The sequence below is a fragment of the Argiope bruennichi genome, chromosome 3 (assembly GCF_947563725.1).
Source record: "Argiope bruennichi chromosome 3, qqArgBrue1.1, whole genome shotgun sequence".
In the NCBI taxonomy this organism is placed as follows: Eukaryota; Metazoa; Arthropoda; class Arachnida; order Araneae; family Araneidae; genus Argiope; species Argiope bruennichi.
The window spans coordinates 92,112,376-92,131,967 of NC_079153.1; positions in this window are offsets into that span (position 1 = coordinate 92,112,376).

Genomic DNA, 19,592 nt, shown 5'->3' on the forward strand with positions numbered 1-19,592 from the left:
GAAGAACAAAAAAAGGAGGTTGAAGCGCAAGAACTTCACATGTCATTTGCCCCGTACGGATGGTAATTTCTAAAATGGAAGCGCAAGGTTTTTCCCCCCCACTGGCGCTACGAGAACTACGCGCCAGATAAGCGGAGTTACGAGGAATCGAAGTGATGTTTTTATCCTTGCTCTTTAAATTGCCTTTCGTTTTGGACCAAGTGGAGAAGGAAAGGCAGCTGCTAAATGTATTCGCGAGTTTCAGTTGTTTACTGGTTTGGAGAAAGTTCGTGTCATGTTTCGTATTGCATATGAATGGATTATGAGGGATCAGATTCGATGGAGGGAAATGTTTGGATAAATCAAGTATTTTTACTTTGTCGTAAATGAAGTATAGAGGAAGTATTGTAATCGTCAAATAAATTCAAATTCCAGATTTTGAAGAATATGCATATTTCAGACCTCCTTGAATTTTTAAAAAAAATTGGCATTATGTTTATTAGTTTTTTGATGAACATAGGAATTAGAACATACTTTGGGTTAGACGAATGAAATTCGGTAAATAGATTGGAAGACAGTCTATTGATATATTGGACGATATATTCGGTATATAAATGGTATATAGAAACTCTGGCTGGTGTTCGAGTAGAAGTGAGTTCATTTCTTCGTTAATTACGAAACACAAAGAGCTGGATGGGTAAAATTTGAAAAAAAAAAGTCAAAATGAAGATATTTATCAAGTTAACTAAATATGTCAAAGGTTGGATCATTTGCCAGTCTGTTCGCTTGTATGTAAGCGCAAAAACTTATAAACGCATTGATTTAATCAAAGAAATACGGCATGCAATCCTATGACTACAACTGTAATTTTGTGTTAACGATTAGTTACAAGAGGGGGAAAAAGATGCCCAACAAACATATTCCGATGGTAGAATCAGTAAAATCTCTTTATTCATACCAATATCTATGTTCGGCATTGCCATGGAAGGTATTGGCGGCCTTAACAATTTTATTTAGCAGAAAAATGATAAAACCTGCACTGGAGAGCATGCTAGAAGTTTTTCGGGAAGTAATTCCTACTGATTCTTTTATTCAATTTGTTGAGAAATTTACCAGAGGAAGGTTTTTACCTTAATTATCTCATATGTTTACTCTGGGAAACGATATTTTGTTTGTTGTTTTGTTATAGTTAAAAAAAATGAGTTTTAATTGTGAAAGATGTTTTCTTCTCTTTGTCAAATTTACTTCAAAGTTTACTACAGATTTATATTATAAGTGTATAGACCACGTATCACATTCTCTTTGCGTTTTTGAGTTGCTTCCACCAGGCAGTAAATCCAATGGTGGAGTTTTTTTCAATATGGGAGGCAGATTTTTAATTCTAGTGAAAAAAGCTTTATGCAATATTTAATATGATTAACTCGTTTCATTTATGAAATGCAGTGTTGATCTCTCGGGAACAAAAGCCTCCCCCCTCTTTCGCGAATTTAATCAATCGAATTGAATGAATTGATCGCAATACATCGTGAAATATATAAATTCTAATCTGTTTGCTGTTTTAAATTTTATGCTTAAATCCACTCTATGTTATATGTTTCTCTTCAAAATTATATTTATCTCTACGAATCATTCTCTCCAATTTACATCTGCTTTATACTTTTAAAAATTTTCTGGTATACGAAATACGTGAAGTAACTTGCGATTTTGAGATTTTGACAAATTTCCAAATTTTAGACCTCTATGAGTCCGAGAAATCCTTTTTCGAATTCTATGTGCCTGTACATCGACTGATTGGAACATGATTATTCAAAAATGAAATGACCTTTTTGGGTGAAATTTGATTTTTAGTCTTGACTTAAATGACCGGTTTCATACGAATTTTGAACGAAATCCTTCTATGGAGTATGTCCGTTCAAATGAGAGAAATTAAAGAAGATGAACGAAACTTGATATGTTATTTAGCAATGAAAAGTGAAGACGCATAAATTTTCTTAGTCACTCGGTTAAAAGAAACTTTCAAATTGCAGAGTCACTTTTTACTTTTTTTTATAAGTAATATAGAGAAAGTATAATAATCGTAGAAAAATAATAGTATAGTAATCGTTTCAAGCCATCTTGAATTCGAAAAACACATTTTGAGAAAATGTCTGTCCATCTGTCTATCTGTAACAAAGATAACTGAAAAAAAAAAGTTTTGAATTTCATGATTGAAATTTGTTATGCGGTCTTTATACCAAATTAGCAGACTTATATCAAATTTTTAATAAAATCTGTTCATCTGTATCGTTGTCAGAATATACGTTAAGACGCTAACTACACAGCAAAAAAGCTAGAGAAATAAAATTATGTGCATAGATTTAACGTCTATTGCATAGACAGGTTTCAAAGTTTTAGCCATTTTCAGAGTCTATCGTCTGTCTGTCTGTACTTTCAGAAATATATATTAACTATAATTCAAAAACGCAATGACTTAAATATTCCAAATTTGGTAAGAAATTTTGTAACCACAAGTGAACTTTTGTGTCAAATTTTTTTCAATCGTTCTAAGAAACATGTCTCAGACACAAATTCGATTTTTGTATACTATTAACCATGCCAAAAGATTAGTTGCCAAATAAAATATAAAATTCATACTAAAAGTTAATATTTTAATTATTAATAAGTTCAGTTTAAGTTTTACTTTAAGTTTCTTATTGAAGCTTTATATATTCGTAATTATTGTACGCCAGTGCAATGTAAGGCATTCTCTGACATGACAAATTTATTAGAGAGTATGCCAGAAAGTTTTGGGAAGACTGCCCCCACTGGTTTTCCATTATGCATTTAAATACAACCCACCCCATATTATGTCGATATATATTAAGCTATTACGCGTTACATCATGTTAGCTCTTGACTGACTTACGAGCCTTGTCCTCCCCTGCATTATATATATATATATATATATATATATATATATATATATATATATATAACATAGGTTTTATATGTTTGTATGTATATATGTACAGGGTGTCCCATAAGGTGTACAGCTTCTAATATTTATAGATTCGGATAGAACACATTAAGACTAGTATTTTGACTTATAACATGTGGGGTCCCCGATATAGCGTCATAGTTTAACTATCCTTATGTTATATTTGCTTCAAAATACTCATCTTAACGTGTTCTATCTGAATCTGTAAATCTTAGATACTGCATACATGTATACATACTTGTGCGACACCTTGTATGCATGTATATATTGCATGTAAATAATTATAAGAATGGAGTAAGAATTCTTATAAGGAGATATAAGAATTCTTATAAGGAGAAATTAATTTAAAGGAAATTAAGCGAAAAAGTCGAGGGGAGATTATTCCTTCTGGTTGAGCAGATGAAGTCAGTAAGGAATAAGTAAATAAATAAATAAAAGATTTTCTGCTCTCTAGCTTTAATATTCGGATTTCTCTCCACTGTATACCAAACAGCAGAAACGATCGCAGAAGATTAAGAAAATTATCTTGCTCGTAAATTTGCTCTTTGCGCCACTTTTCCTTCGAAATCAATTTTATTTAAAGAAGTAATTCCACGCTCTGATTCTTTTGTAAGCGGGTACTCATTAAATGATGCGTCAGGGTCCATCCCTTTTACAGGCCCGGACCTTTGACAAACAATTGCAGCGAGCGAAGCGGCGGCATTAACGAGCAATATTCAAAATTAACTCTAGAAAATTTTATTCTACCATCCTCGTAAAAAGACGAGGATGAAATAAGAAAAAAAGTAAAAAAAAAAAATGCCGATATAGCCGACAACGAAATGCAAGACTTAATAACATAAGAAGTTAAACTCTTTCTTTCCTGCATTATAATCTTTATTATTATTATTTTTCTTTTCTTTTTTTATTTTTTACTTCTTTTCTTCTTCGAATTCGGACGGAGCTGGAATAATATTTTCCTTTTATAATGAAGAAAATGACATTTTTACTTTTATACGCCATCTTTTTCTTTCTCGTGGAGTGGCAACATTAAACGCGTAGCCGTTGCAGCTGCTCTTTCGGAAGTAGACGGCAGTAGAAGGGGAAAGGGAGGGGGGAGAGAAATATCAACACTCGAAAACGCCAGAGTCATTTTTGCGCAAATTAAAAACGCTTTATTAAAATCCAGTAATCCCCCTTTTGCATGAGATCAAAAGCTGTTTTATAACCCGCGATTTTTTTTTCTAAAAGAAGTTCGGATTTTTTAAATTATACTTTTGGAATCGAATGTAGCAATTAAATGTAAACAGTGTAAGAAGCGGAAACACATGCTGTTATCAAGAAAGCAATTAGAATATTTTACTTTGATTTTTTTTTAGAATGTTCTCCCGACATCCCCCTGTCCTGATAACCGTCACATGGAATGGTCTCCCGCTCCAATTATCTAAAGGAAAGGAAAAAGCAACGCCTTCTTGGGGGTAATAGTTACCCAAAAATTTAATTTGTGTATTTTTAGAAAGTTATTTTAATTAAAGATCTTATTTCGCTCTACCTATAAAACTTAGCTCCGTAATTATATTAAGCGAGGAGGCTGGTAGATTGTGCTTAATTTATTGGACAGGAGAGAACTAGTGCAGCAGAAAAGAATGAAGTTTTGAGAAACATCAAGTTTTCCGAGGAATACGGTTCAGGCGGAATTAATTGACTAGTGTACACAAAAAAGTGTTGACTGATGAAGCTTTTAATGAAATTTCCAGAAAATAGTGTGAGGAAAGGGAGGGTACGATATAAAAAAGCACCAATTTAAATTTACCTCGATTGGAAAGGTGTTGCAGTAGAAGGTGTTGGATAAAGCTCCTCTAATTAACATTAATTAAAAATAATAAGGCGCCTTAACGCTTTCCTAATGTAACATATTGTTACCAAATCACCTAAGGGAGAATTAATTTTAATAATCACGTTTTTATTGGAGCTCAGTGTATTTAGCGTCAGATTTGGGTTATATATTTCATCTATTCAGGAGATATGAAGTTGTTAAATGAATGTTTAACAAAGGATTAAAATTTTGTTTTCCTTTGCATGGTCCCAATTTGCTGCTAGCATAATTTATTACATTAATTAGATTTTCAAATCAATTTGTACTAATTTTCAACACCGACGGTGAAACATCTGTTATTTGCATGAGAATAGCCTTATTTACTAGGCTTCATTTAAGGTTAGGTAATGGGAATTTCGTTTGTATTACTAGTAAATCACTGGAGATGGAAATGCAATTATGCTGCTTCATTCTGTTTGAATCATTTAATTAGTTTTTATCGCTGGGCTACTTTAATTTAATTTACGAATAAATGTACGTGTTGAAAGAGATGCAAATCTGATTTCACAATCAATTGAGTGAGGAATTTACGAAGCGTTTTTTTTTTGTTCCCGACATAAGGAAAAAGAAAGCTTAATAATTGCCAAAAAAATCGACTACCTACGACAATTTGTGAATCTCTACGTTTTAATTCTCTCCTATTCGAAATAATTTTTTTAAAATTACATCTAACTATCAAGGCAATAATTTGTAATTTATATATTTTAGGTAAATAAATAGTCACAGTATCTGATTAGTAGTAATAGTATTTAATAGTATGTGATTTTTATATAAAGGATTGAGACTAAAATGAGCTTATCCAGTCAATAATTTTTGGGAACTATTTCGTCTGCCCGTTTATCGATCGACAGTCTGTTTTTTTATAATAACGGTAGCTCAAAATTGTAAATAACGATGAAGATATATATTCAATCTGTGCTCTAAATTTCACATTACAGTAGTTTGACATGTTTGGTCTACTACAGATTTAAACCTCTTTTACGAGGCTATTTTTAATCGTCATTCGAATGGAATACTATAATAGTATGAAATAATTTAATATCTTAATAATAATTTGTAGTTTTTAAATAAATTTATAATAACGCAGTGTTCCAGATTGAATGGATTAATTCAAATTATTTGTATATTGGCCAATACAAAAGACTGAAATGTCCGCCTTAGTCTATTGGGATCTCTGATGACAATTCGCCTTCCAGTTCCTAAGTTGAAATCCGTCAGCCTTTTATAACCGATTGGCATAAATTGTGATATATATATATATATAATATAATGATATTTTAATTCTAATTTGAATTTAATTTCCAAGATTTTACCTTAATTTAGCCCATAGTAACCTCATTCTAAAAATATTCTCTTATTTCGTGATCCAATTACACTTTCGGTTTAATTAATTCTTCTGTAAAACTAATGCGCCATCAATACTATGTATCGAATGAAAGTGATACTTCTGTTGCCCTTGTCAAAGGTCAACATAAGTATTCCATCTGCACGTGGCCGGAAATCCAATGTTATATAAGGCTAGTGATCATTAGTTTCGGCCTTTTTTGCCCTCTTTTCTATCTTCTGCTTTTGTGCCGCGCTGCGTCTGCTTGTAAATAAATTGCTTTCCCGAGATGGATATGAATGAGAGAATAAAACGAAATTAAAAATACAACGTCTCGTCTATGTCTTCGAACCTGCCTTTTGCTGCAACAAAAAATGATACATATTATTTAGCCGACAGGATTCGAAAAGCATTACACATATATATAACTAAATAATAGGATATTTTTAATAAATTTATATAGTATAATTTTCGTGTATAATTTTAGTTAAAAAAAACTATAGAGTTTTGAAAAAAAAAAAAAAACTGTGTTACATGGAATGAAATATTTCAAAATTTTAATGATAGATAAGCTACTTAAAAAAACAAAATTTAAGAGCTTAAGACTCAATTATTGTTAAACTTCTGGGCATATAACCAAACTTTAGTAAAGCAAGCAGTGAAATTTTTGTGTCAAGAAGGCGTAAAGATGAAAGCAGTTTCTTAAAAAATGACTTTTATTAAAAAATCAAGAATAAAGTCAATGTGCTCGTAACTGGAGCAATCAAAATAATAAGTTGAATAGTAAAAACTTAAATCCACATTACCAGACCTCAGATTCGAACCGTCTAAAATAACTAATCGGCATAATTAAAAAATTGAAGCAACATACAGTTGCATAGCCAAACAGTCGACCCTCACTCTCTTAGAGCTAAAAGCATTTCTCATATTCCATCTCCTTCTCTTCTCCAAAACCTACGACACGAGCCGAAATTAAAATAGTCGCTCGATTTGCATTGCGATTGTTGCCAACCACAAAACTCGCAAAAAGGTCGGTTCGAATCATCGGTTTGTTCATGGAACGAGATTGGAAAAACAACACAAGGACCGTAAAATTCGGATCCGAAAATAACTTTCGCATGGTTTTTCTTTAAATGTCTAACAATTATTTAATTTAAGCTAAAACATAAAATATTATTATAGATTGCCTTTGGAAACCAACCGAATTGGCGGGAAAATTAGGCGCAGAAATTTTCAATAAAATAGCGCATGTATAGCTTGGTCTTATTCATGACATAAGCAAAGTACTTTTAAATTCCACATTTTGACAGAATTGCAACTTCTTTGGCGAACTAAAACATGTTCATTAAATACATAGGTGTAGTAAGTAAAATTGGAGCAAATTGGAAATTTTTATGCGATAATAAATATCAATACTTAATTATTAAAATTCATTAGAGAACTTTTGTGTGCTTATTCAGTAAAACATCGTTCCACAATTACAGACCGAAATGAAAGTTGGTGATTTGAAGAGCCATATTATATTTCTAATCAGCCGCTTGTATTTAGAAAATGCAGTAGTGCTAAAAAATACCCGAACTATGACAAAATTTCCTCATTGCTAATTTTTGTAATTGATCACTATCTATAAATATCTCAATATATACAAGAAAACGAAAATATTTTATTAAAACTATATTTAAAATAAAACCTTCATAAAACGCATATGAAGATTTTTAGTTTTTGACTAGCTTATATCTTGGATATTAAAGATGAAAGAAAAATCGGTAGTAAATATATTTTATAATAATGGAAAAGATCTGAATGTCATTACAGGAAAAATACTGAAATGTTATTTTATAATTAACTAATTGATATTTCAAAAGTTTTGCTTAGAGGTGTATAGTTTTACTTTCTAAAGTGTTTGTGAAAAATTTCATAATGTAGGCTCATTAGTTTGGTCTATAGACGGTCAAGCTCAGAGATATATGCTCGTTTTTCCTTAATTGCTGATAATTATTTTCGAATTTATGAATGATTATTTTTGAAACTAATCTTTAAAATTTCTGAGAAAAGGAATTAAAACTCGAAACTAATTCGAAAAAGGAGTATCATTTATGACAAATACTTTAAAATTAAACCATTCTAAGATGTTGATAGAATATAAAATATCAGAGGATCATGGAAAAATTTAAAAAATAAAATAAAGAAAATATAAATTTTTTTTTTTCCTTCATAAAATTTTTTCGTTCGTAAAAATGTATCTTTGAGGAAAAGCGAAAAACAAAACAAACCATGGGGTATAAATGCATCAGAAGTAAAGATTAAACTTTCAAATTTAGTTAAAAATTATTTATGGATATTGTAATTATTTAGAGTACTTTTAGATTGAAATGATATTAATTGTAAAATTGAATGACCACTTTCAGTAGATGAGCACAGTAAAACCGTATAAGACAAAGAAATATTTTATATTAATATGACATATTTCAAGGAAATCGCTAATTGATCCTGTTTTTCCAAATTAGCTAAAGAATTCCGAATTAAGTTATCGCTAAAAGTTTCTCTGATATTAAAATATTGTCATTATTTTCTCAGATTTTGAATAGTCTGTCTTTTCTTTAATTAAAAAGATTAATTTAGTTTTATTAGCTAGATCATATTTAGATATTTTGAATTCCAACGAAAAATTCTCATTAACATATAAAATTAAAAAAAAAGACAGAAAATTATTACCAAAATAAATATTAATGGTTATATAATAAACGATTTTTAGATTCCATAACGTTTGTTTTAGTGGGAAATTTTTAATCGATTAAAGAATTTTGTTTGTACTTGCATCAAATAACTCCTTAGGAATATGCCTAAGTATTTGTTTGCATTCTTATTAAAATTCGACCTTTAATTTTTTTGCATGTAGAAAGTTTTATTTCAACCTTCAATACGAAATGATTATTGAAGCATTGCGTTTTCCTTTTAAAGTATTCTTAGTATAGATCTATACAGTGATAGTGGATAGTTAAATAAAATTATGAAAATGATTGCGTGAAACTCTTAAGTGGTTTAACCTTCAAAAACAATCCTAATTATAATGATTAATGAAATTTTCCTTCAGCTCTTATATCATTTAGACCGTAATAGCTACTTTAGATAAAACAGGTTCAAGAGTATAATTTTCTGCTTGGAGTTTTCAAAAATTATAAATTGCTTGGAAATTTGAATATTTTATTTAAAAAATAAGGTTGGTTTTATAATTTTTACCATAAATCGTTAGATTTTCTGTCAAAACAGCTGTTCTTAATGGAATGTTAAAAGGAAATAAAAAAAATCGTCTGCACGCTATTGACATTTAACTCTAACTTTGATCGTGTTCGTGTTCAATGAAAATTCATAGACTTCTGCTGCAGTATTTTTATTGGCGATGATTTTTAATGTTTGTATGCCAGTCAAACGTAGAAATACATGAATGTGTTATAAATGCTGTTATCGATACTAGTTCAAGTATAAAGAATTTTAAGGATCTAACTATAAAATATTTAAACGTTTAGATGTTTGTCTAGCCATTTTTCAATAGAACTTCTAGATGTTTCAAGATTTTTTAATTTATAGATAAAGTTACTCCAATTACTTACTTTATAATTACATTTTTTATATGTAATTATAAAGTAATTTAATTATAATTATAAATGCAATTTTTTTAAAAGATTGATAATGCTTCATAAAAAGAAATGACATTAAAATGATTTTTGTTATTATGTGCCAACAAAATATGGTCTTGTATAGAGATTCTTTAAACACGTATAACAGCTTTATATAATAATAAACAGTAATACAATTATTATAATATGCTATTTGATATTTCTTCCTAATTAGGACCCGGCTGCATTTACAAAATTTTCTGCTCTACAAGTGTAATAAAGTTGTTTATTGTTATTGCAAGAAACAAATTATACTTTTTTGCAGATAAGGTGGTAAAATTAACATTCTAATAATGTAACAACATGATATTACGTTGAAAAGAATGCTAGTGGCGTCTTATGCATAGCAATATTCATTATTTCTTCATAAAGTACATTTTTACTTCAAATTGGGATATAAATTTTAATTCTGTTACTTTAACAGTTTATTCACGAGCCAGTCTATATCGAAACAAATACGAAACTGTTTTCATTACCTAAATTTAAGTAAGTATTAAGTTAATACTTACTTAAATAAGTATTAAGTAAGTTCATTTGTTAAATTAAGTTCTTTTTGTTAAATTTGAAACCACAGCGTTTCATTTGTTTCACATACAAAATATACTATTTATTACCACATTAATTGGTAATTTCCTTTTATTATGTGTACATGCTCTCCAATATATGTTAGATTGAGGCATTCTAATAGAAAATCAAAATTTATGGTAATTAAGTCATTAAATCGAGCATACAATTTTTTTAAATTTCAAGACTACTTTATTCCGGAATTATTGACTTGAAATTTAAGAACTTTATCTTTACAATAAGGAATTACTTTTACATAAAATTAATTAGTTTCAAGATTCTTAATTTAATTTATTTTTATCAGATAAAATTGTTTTTAAGATCACTCCTTGCCCCCCCCCCCCAAAAAAAAAATAGTTCTGATATGTTATTCCTATCCTTAAAATATAGTTCTGAATCGAATTTGATTGTTCAGTGAATTGCTCCGTAAAGCGTAAAAACACAGCAAGACACAAGGACTTTCGCTTTTATTATAAGTAGGGATAAATAAACTGAAATTATTTACAGATAAATTTTATTTTTCTATATAATATATTATGAAAATTGAATTTTATAATTTTTTACAATTCCCGAGAAACTTTTTAAAATGAAACAAAAATCATATCCCCGAATTCCAAAAATAAAACTATTTACCTGTGTAAGAAAAATAAGGATAATTTGAACCGTAATCCTTAATCATTTATATATTTTGTTTTGTTAATAAGAAAGAAAACAAAGAATATATTTAAATATGATAAACTGTTTCGAACTGTAAAAAATTAATTAAATAAAATAATGTAATTCAAATTCTATAATAAATTCTTCAGTATTTATATCTTAACGACTTTTTTCACATATGTAAAAATGTAATTTTGTGATTTATTTTTCACTCAATTCGGGCGTTGAAATTTTGAATATTTTTATACTTTATTTAAAACTTTAATATTTTCAGAATAAAAAAAAATGAGTTAATCGATATATCGATTCCTTAGCATTGGTGCCCATTTGCAGTGCGTTTAAGAAAGCTGATTTTAAAAATAAAAGTACAAAATAATTAAAATAAATAAAATGATGTTATTAAAAAAAATTAATATGTTTTTATGCTATGCTGATAAAAGTATATTTATAAAAAAATTTTTCAATTAAATTTTTAAAATAAATGCTGAACAGAAGAAACATGTACATGAAAATGTATTTTGAGATTTTTTTAAGATCACAAAAATTATTTTGTTCATTTTACCTCCTTAATTAATTGATAAAGTTTAAAGACAAAAATAAATCATCTGTAAAAATTACATTATATTATATTTAAAAGCTTGTCGTCAATAAATGAAATAACTAAATTACAAATTTGCTTGTTAGACTGTCTGAGAATTCAGAAATAAAGAATAAAATATAAATAATGCCATCACAAGTGATTAAATTGAAATTCAAAAAAAAAATTAAGATGATATTATTCTATTTTATGTAATTAATTTATTTTATTTCAGATAACGAAACTTGAATTACAATTCATCTTCAATCGTTTATATGAAAAGCTGCTGATATAAATTAGTGTCTTTCGTTAATAAATCATAATATTAATAATACGGTTTTATTTCATAATAATTAAAATAATAAGAAGGTTTTATGTTTATCTTTCTCTGACTTAGAAATAATAGCCGTGAAAAATATTTAAGATGCTAACCTCTTTTTAAATAAAAAAAAAAACCCTATTTATATAATCATCTGTTACATTATTAAATTAAAACGTAAAATACATTAATTATAGATGTAAACATGAAAAACAGTTTGGGAAATTAATCATTTTTAATGAAAAATAATTCTTATATAATCATTTGTTGCATCACTAAATTAATACTGAAAGTACTTTAATATTAATTGATATAGAAAACTTGCCGACATTAATGAGACTCTTTAATGTCTTTAAAGATTTTCTTCTTTAGATAAGCTCATAGTAACTTGACTCTTGCTTTCTTCAAAAAATTTCTCAGATGAAAGGATGAACGAATCAAGTGCAATTATTAAGTTCAACAAAATATTTATTATGAAGCTCATACGACGATATTTCTATAATAATATGATATTTCCAATTATCGAAGATAGTTCTTTCCTATTATAATAGCCAGCTATTTGTTAAACTTTGTATAATCTTAGCAAAAGAATTTAAATGATTGATAATATTTTTTCAATAGTGGATCAGTTCATTAATTATGCAAATTGTATGTCGTGAGGAAATAATTCTTTTCTGTTTAATCGGAATGAATTAGAATTAGTTTATTGTTTGAACGTTAATGATATTAAAGCACCATGAGAAATTAAAAAAAATGTTTATGCAATATTTAACTATTTCATTTAAAGAAAATGTATCACGTTTGAAAGTAAGAAAAAATGATAGAAAATGTGATTGAACATTTCATGAAATAATGAAAACAATTAGAATTTCCTTGCAACAATTAAATCTATTGTTGTAAATTAGGCAATAATATATTTTTGTTATAAAATTGATAAATTCTGCAGTAGAATTAAATTAATATTTATTATTACGAGGGAAGTTTTGAATTTTAAAATGATGTAAATATCAATTCAGAAAATAACATTTTTCTTTAGTTGTCCCAGAATCCCTCCTTAGTCTAGCTTAATTTTTATTTAAATAAATTTCTATTTAAAGTTTGAGAAATTCACTGGGGTGCGCACTTTTTACTTCCAAATTACAGTTGAGCCATATGTCGTAGCTCAAGGTCAAACGGTCACATAAGCACATACTTACACATGCAAATTCAGACACACGCCTTCTCTTTTATATTAAGAAAGATTGTCTCATAAACAAACTATTTATTACCACTTTTGCATATGTTTCTTTCAAACAATTGTCCTTACTTTATATTACATTCACAATATTATGCACATTATTTCACCGGAAACAAATTTAATGAGATATTTTAAAGAAATAATTCGTCCGTTAATAGAAGTAGAATCTACTTTCATCCTATTATTTTATTCTGAGAATTTTCCGTTGATAAAGATTTCCAATACAACGTTGCTTTGTGAGCAAAACGAAAACCCTTTGTTTCATGAATTTTTGAAAAGACTGTATGACGTCAACTTTTCAACTACTGCTTTCAAATAGTTACTTCGTTTAACTTGTAAATATTGATGATGCATGAGAAGGAAATAATGAAGTTTATCTGGAAACTACAATAAAAATTTAAACCGATGTTTCAAATAATAACATGACAACTAACAATTTATTTTCTTATATTTGAGAGTTTTTGAAAATTCTTTTCGCGTTTATAAACTGCTGAGATGCTGCTGTGAATATTAATGCCTTTTCAACGTTTTCCGTCTGAAAAGTGATTATTCTATTGATTATTAAACATTTGTGGTGAAAAAGAAATTTTAGTGTCGTGTATTCTGTTTGGAAAAATTAACAGAAACAAGTTATTGATATTCCTCTTCATTCAAATTGAAACAAAAGTTATTTTGTAGATATTTCAAAAGCTGCACTTGCTTTTGATTTGGACTGTGTTTCTGTTTTGAATTGTATATTTCTTTGTAACTGCTTTGAAATTACTTATTGTAAAATATTAAATATCATCTAGATCCGAATTTGGTTTTGTAAATATGCAGTACTTTTGAATAAATTTGATAGAAATAAATTTGAAAAAATACACATTTTTATTAATAAATTTAAAAGATATTTTTTATTTCAATTATTTTTCTTTTTAATCTTTAATTTGTAATTCATTATATATGCAAAACAAGGATTAAAAAATAGTAATAATATAAAGCAAGTGAATGAAAACATTTTGATGATTTTTATTCTTTATACTTTCAATTAAATAAAGCAATTTTTGATTTTTATCAAGATGTCTTTGTCTAAACCCTGGCATGAATAGCGTTGCGAACTGAATATGACAGCAGAGAGAAGAAAAAAGTGTCATTGAGAAAAATTTTATGCTTGTAGCCTTCTCAGGACGGCCAAAAACAGGTCTATATGCATGCCAAGGGATCTTGCACTTTTTTTTGCAGAATAATGGCAAGTTCAGATAATGATGATGTTAGATAGGAATCACATGTTTTCCTCCCCAATGTTGATCACGAAAATTAAATAATATTGATATCTGGTGACTGTAGTGGAGAAATGTAACATACTATTCTGTGTTCAGAAAACCAATCCTAAATGATGTGATCTGTGTGAATAGGGTATTTAACGTTTTGGAAAATGCACCACCGTAAGGGAACATAGTTTGAACCGTAGGATGGACTTGATTGGCCAAAATGTCTACTTAATATTTTGCATAAATGTGCCTCGCAGAATAATCATAGGGCCCTCGAAAGCATGATATGATTTCCTAAAGATTAAAGAACCTTCATTGTGTCTTACTTTGGCAACAATCAGTCAGTCTTATTGATTTGGGATTGCGTCCGCCAGATGTAAGCTCGGGCAGCAGTGGGAACGAAGACTCATCTGCTCTTTCATTGCTTTATAGTCCAAGGCTTTTGGCTTAGATACTACTCTTTCCTATTATGAGCATTAGCATGACTGATGAAATGCTTTTGAATTGCAGTTTGGCCAGAAATATCTAATTTATGGAGTTTTATTTTTATTATTTATCAAAGGATTTGTGAATACATCATTAAGTTCATCAGCCACTTTTGCAGCTGCGCCTTTCCTATTTTTTTTTATCAAAATCCTTATTAATGAGCATCTGTCATGATGTTTTTTTTACTTCTAACTATGTGGATTAAATATTCGATACCATTCTTTTGGAAACAATAGACATTTCGGATACCTTGCTTACGGAAGCTCCCATCAAATGAACTCCAACAATTTATCTACTATCGAAGTCCATCTCTGACATGGCGCAATTGCGACTTCACAAAACAGTATCCTTGCAACGACTGACCTACATAGTGTATTAGGACAATGTATAGATGGCGTCAGTAGGTGCAAACACTAGTACTACGTACACATTCGTCTAGAATAACCATTTCTTTTCAAACAAAGATTTCACAAGATCTTTTCATATTTTTGTGTAATAAAAGCAAAAGTTTTATAAAGGAATTTATTGATTCAGCATCTTGATTCCGCCAAAAGTTTCGCCAAAAATGCGCCAAAAGTTTCAACTCAAGGAAAGTTATGGTAAAGTACAAGGGGAAATAAAAGGTAAAATAGGGTGTGAAATAGGATGATCTTCGCATTAATCTCTAATTAGATTATGATATTAATATGAATCAAAAAAGAAATCATAACATTTTCTGCAAATATTACCTGATAGTTAAGGAAAAAGATATATTCTTCATTCCGAATGCACTCGTAATTCAGTACAGAAAGATGGGAAAAGCGATGTAAAACTGAGAAACAAAAAAATTTATAAGAAATAACTGGCAAAAAAATATTTTAAAAGAAAAGTGTATAATTGTTTATTAATATCTTAGATTTGCATCGATTTTTACATTTTCCCACATTGGTTTACAATTTCAATTGTGGTGATGGCAATAAATAACTTTTCACTTAATTATTCAATGCTGTTAATTATTAATAAGCTGTTAATAGTCATATTATTACTGAAAATAATGTGGATTCAGAAAAGAATCATAGCACATTCTGCAAACAGTATCTTTTAACAAACCGTATCTTTTTATAAATTTTCAGCAAATATGTCTTTTTTTGAAATGCTATTAATAGACCAATGTGAAGGGATGCAAAAATCGAATCAAAATTGTGATTCAATATAATTAATTCAAAGAAGAAATGCATAATAGACCAATGCTGATCAAATACGGAAATATATGAAAAAATATACCTATCTTTTCTCCTTTATATATGTTACCGTTAAAGTATATAATACAGTTATTTCATAGAATACCTAGTTATTCCATGAAATAACTGATCGTGTCAGTTAAAGTGTGTAATATGTTATTAATTTGACACTTTAACTAGTTATTCTATGAAATAACTAGGTATTCTATAAATTAACTAATGAGAGACAGTTAAAGTGTAAAATAAACAATTTATCTAAAATGAAATTAAACTAATGATACACAATTAAAATGAAAAAGAAGCAATTTATCTCATTTATGCAGCGTATAAATGGTATTTATGGAAACGTACCATAAAATCATTTGTTACAACAAGGATTACTAAAATGACACTTGGAATTACAAAGAACATTATTTCTAAAATAGAAACATTTTTTATTTCTAAAACAAACAAACAAAAACATAAATGCAGTAGAGGTGGAAGGTAAATGTATTTGCCGTGCGAGATATATGATATAGATTATTTGACACTTTAACGGGCTGCAGATCGTTATTCTATGAAATAACTAGTTAAACCATGAAATACAAAAGAGTTTTACGCTTTAACGGACACGATCAGTTATTTCATGGAATAACTAGGTATTCTATAAAATAACGGATTTCATACTTTAACGGTAACATATATACGCTGTAGAAGTCTGATAGCAATTTTTTTCCTTAAATTTATTATCACCTATCATTAAAATTCAATTAATTTAGTCGAATGACTGATAACTAAGATAATGCCCTGGCATTAGTATATAAATTTTCAAAACTGTAGCCTATTAGAAAATGAAGGTAAAACCAAACATGGGATTATGTATTTATTAATATAAAACAAATAAATTAAAATCCATAAAATTTTTTCTAATGTGTCAGGCAAGATAATTTGTATTGGAATTTTTATAAGTAATGAATGAATTCAAAACTGATACTTTTAGCAACAATTAATAACTTAACTTTTCTACAATGGAGATTTTGACTATGCTTTGAGTATGATTGAAAAAGAAATATGTTTTCAGCAAAAAGTTCTATTTCGCTGATTGAAACTCAGTACATTGAAAATTGATTTTAAACCAGCATGGGCAACAAATTTTCGTCGGCGCCAGTTGCTCTATATACGTGGCAAATCAGTTTTTTACTTTCTTGCTTACGAAGTATGAACATGAAGAAAAAACATTGTAATCTCTCTAATTGAGTCTCGATATTTGAATACATTTTCACGCTTTGGAACACATAGAATCTTAAAACAGTATTTGGGATTTAAATCCATATCTCAATTAGTTAGCTCGCTAACTATCATGAATTAATTGAATTCCGAAATACTATTTAGAATTAAATCTGTGTTCCAATATGTAAACACAATAGATAGATAGATCTCACTGACTGACTGACTGACTGACTGACTGACTCATTCACTCACTCACTCACTGACTGACTGACTGACTCACTCACTCACTGACTGACTAACTGACTGACTCACTCTCTCTCTCTCTCTTAATATTTTTGCTGAACTGATAGAAAAAATTAAATTTATTATTTTGAGAAAAGTTAACTCTTATTCCAAAATTGTTTTTTTTAAATTCAGAATTACCTAAAAGCTCTAAAATTGATTTATTTAGGTTTGGAAATTAAACATTTCAACGTTAATCGTATTTCATCTTCGTCTACTCCTCATAAGACAAAACAAAATCCTAGATACATAAAGCGATCTTATCCGCTTCATACGTTCTTTATATCATGTATATTTACCAAATTATACCAATTTAAAACACTCATGAATTATTGCAGACATCCTCTATTTTGTTTATTCTTGGATCTTATATCCTTTTGAGTGCAGCAGTTATATATAAATATTACACTCAAGGACTTAAAGACACATCACACAAAATATGAAGTTACGTGTTTGCTACGTGAGTTTAAGTGCCGTGTAGAGCCATATTAAAAGTTTCTAATGAGTTTCAGTTCTATTTTAATGTTTTTAAGAGAATTTGAGACAAGACTGCAGGCAATTTAGGTAAACATATACCCTCTTTCTGAAGTTAAACAAGCGGTGAAATTTAGGTACAAAATGTGCTTTGGAGATTTCATCATCCAGTTGAAGTAATAAGTACAAATTCATGTAGGTTGGAAATGTTGCATAAAGTTTTATTACTTTGCTAATGGTCGGAGTTGTTTCTGGTGTTTAAAATTTTAAACGCTGAATTACATTTGTTAATTTTGCTGAAGTTATTAATAATGGTAGTTAGTTAATTTTAATGGAGAGTTATCTGCCAGAATTTAACAAGAGATTTTAATTTCGTCCTAAAATATGTCTTCATGTAAAAAGGAATGTTTGTGTATCAATTATATCCAAGGAATTAATTTTTCAATGACTCAGCTGCTTAGGCCGCAGCTTAAATTTAGCTATTGGCCAAATATACGATGTTACTTCTCCCCTACCACTTTGCTTATAGTTTACTTTTGTTTCCTTCATTTGCTTTTATTTTCAGGATTCTTTTTTCCTCTTTTATATAACTTGTACCTTATTTCGCTTTCATGTTGCCCTCACAGGAATTCATCTGTTTGATTCTAACATTCGTTTTCTTTTGTTAGAAGTCATTCATGGGGAAACGATACATCGATAATTTTCTAAAATGAACTTTAAGTAATTGCGGTGAAAATTTTTGGATAATTTAAGGGATAATCTGTTTCAGTTGTCTTTTTTTTTTTCAAAATTTATTCCCTTGAGAAATAGTTTTCTGTGGCATTGCTTGTTTCCCTAAACAGAAGAGCCGTCACCACTTATAACTTAATAATTACATTTCAAAATTGAATAAAAAAGTCTATAAAACATATTAAATAATAAAGAAATTAGATTTAAAAAAAATTATTTTATTTTCTGAAAAGGGACTTTAAAGGAAAGGAAATACTATTAATTTCTTCCTTTTTTAGTCATCGGTAGTGATATTTCGTTATATCCTTCGGTTAGAAATGAATATATATTCACAGTGATACATACATGCTTATGACAAATTCCATTCAGTTCTGATACTTATGAAGTATTTATAAGAATAGCATCGTTAGGAGATTGTTTTGGAAAGTCTTTAAATATGTATAACAGTCAATCTCTGCATTATTTTGGTAATAATCAACTATTGCAGTTTTCAGATCGTCTGCTTGTCTTGCTAGAATTCTGAAGATATTTAAATTGATAAAATTTAACATGTTATTCACTATAAATAATTTTTAATGATTCAAGGAATGAAAATATCACTGATGTTGCAGTAATTATAATTATGTTGTAACAACTGAGCAATACTTGATTAAAATTCACTTAACCTCATTTTAAATTGGCAAGAGTTTTCGCATCCAGCAATTATTTATAAGAATAGTTAATAAAGGGATTGGGTAATAGTTAGAAATAGGATAGCTAAAAGCGTTTAATTAGAGA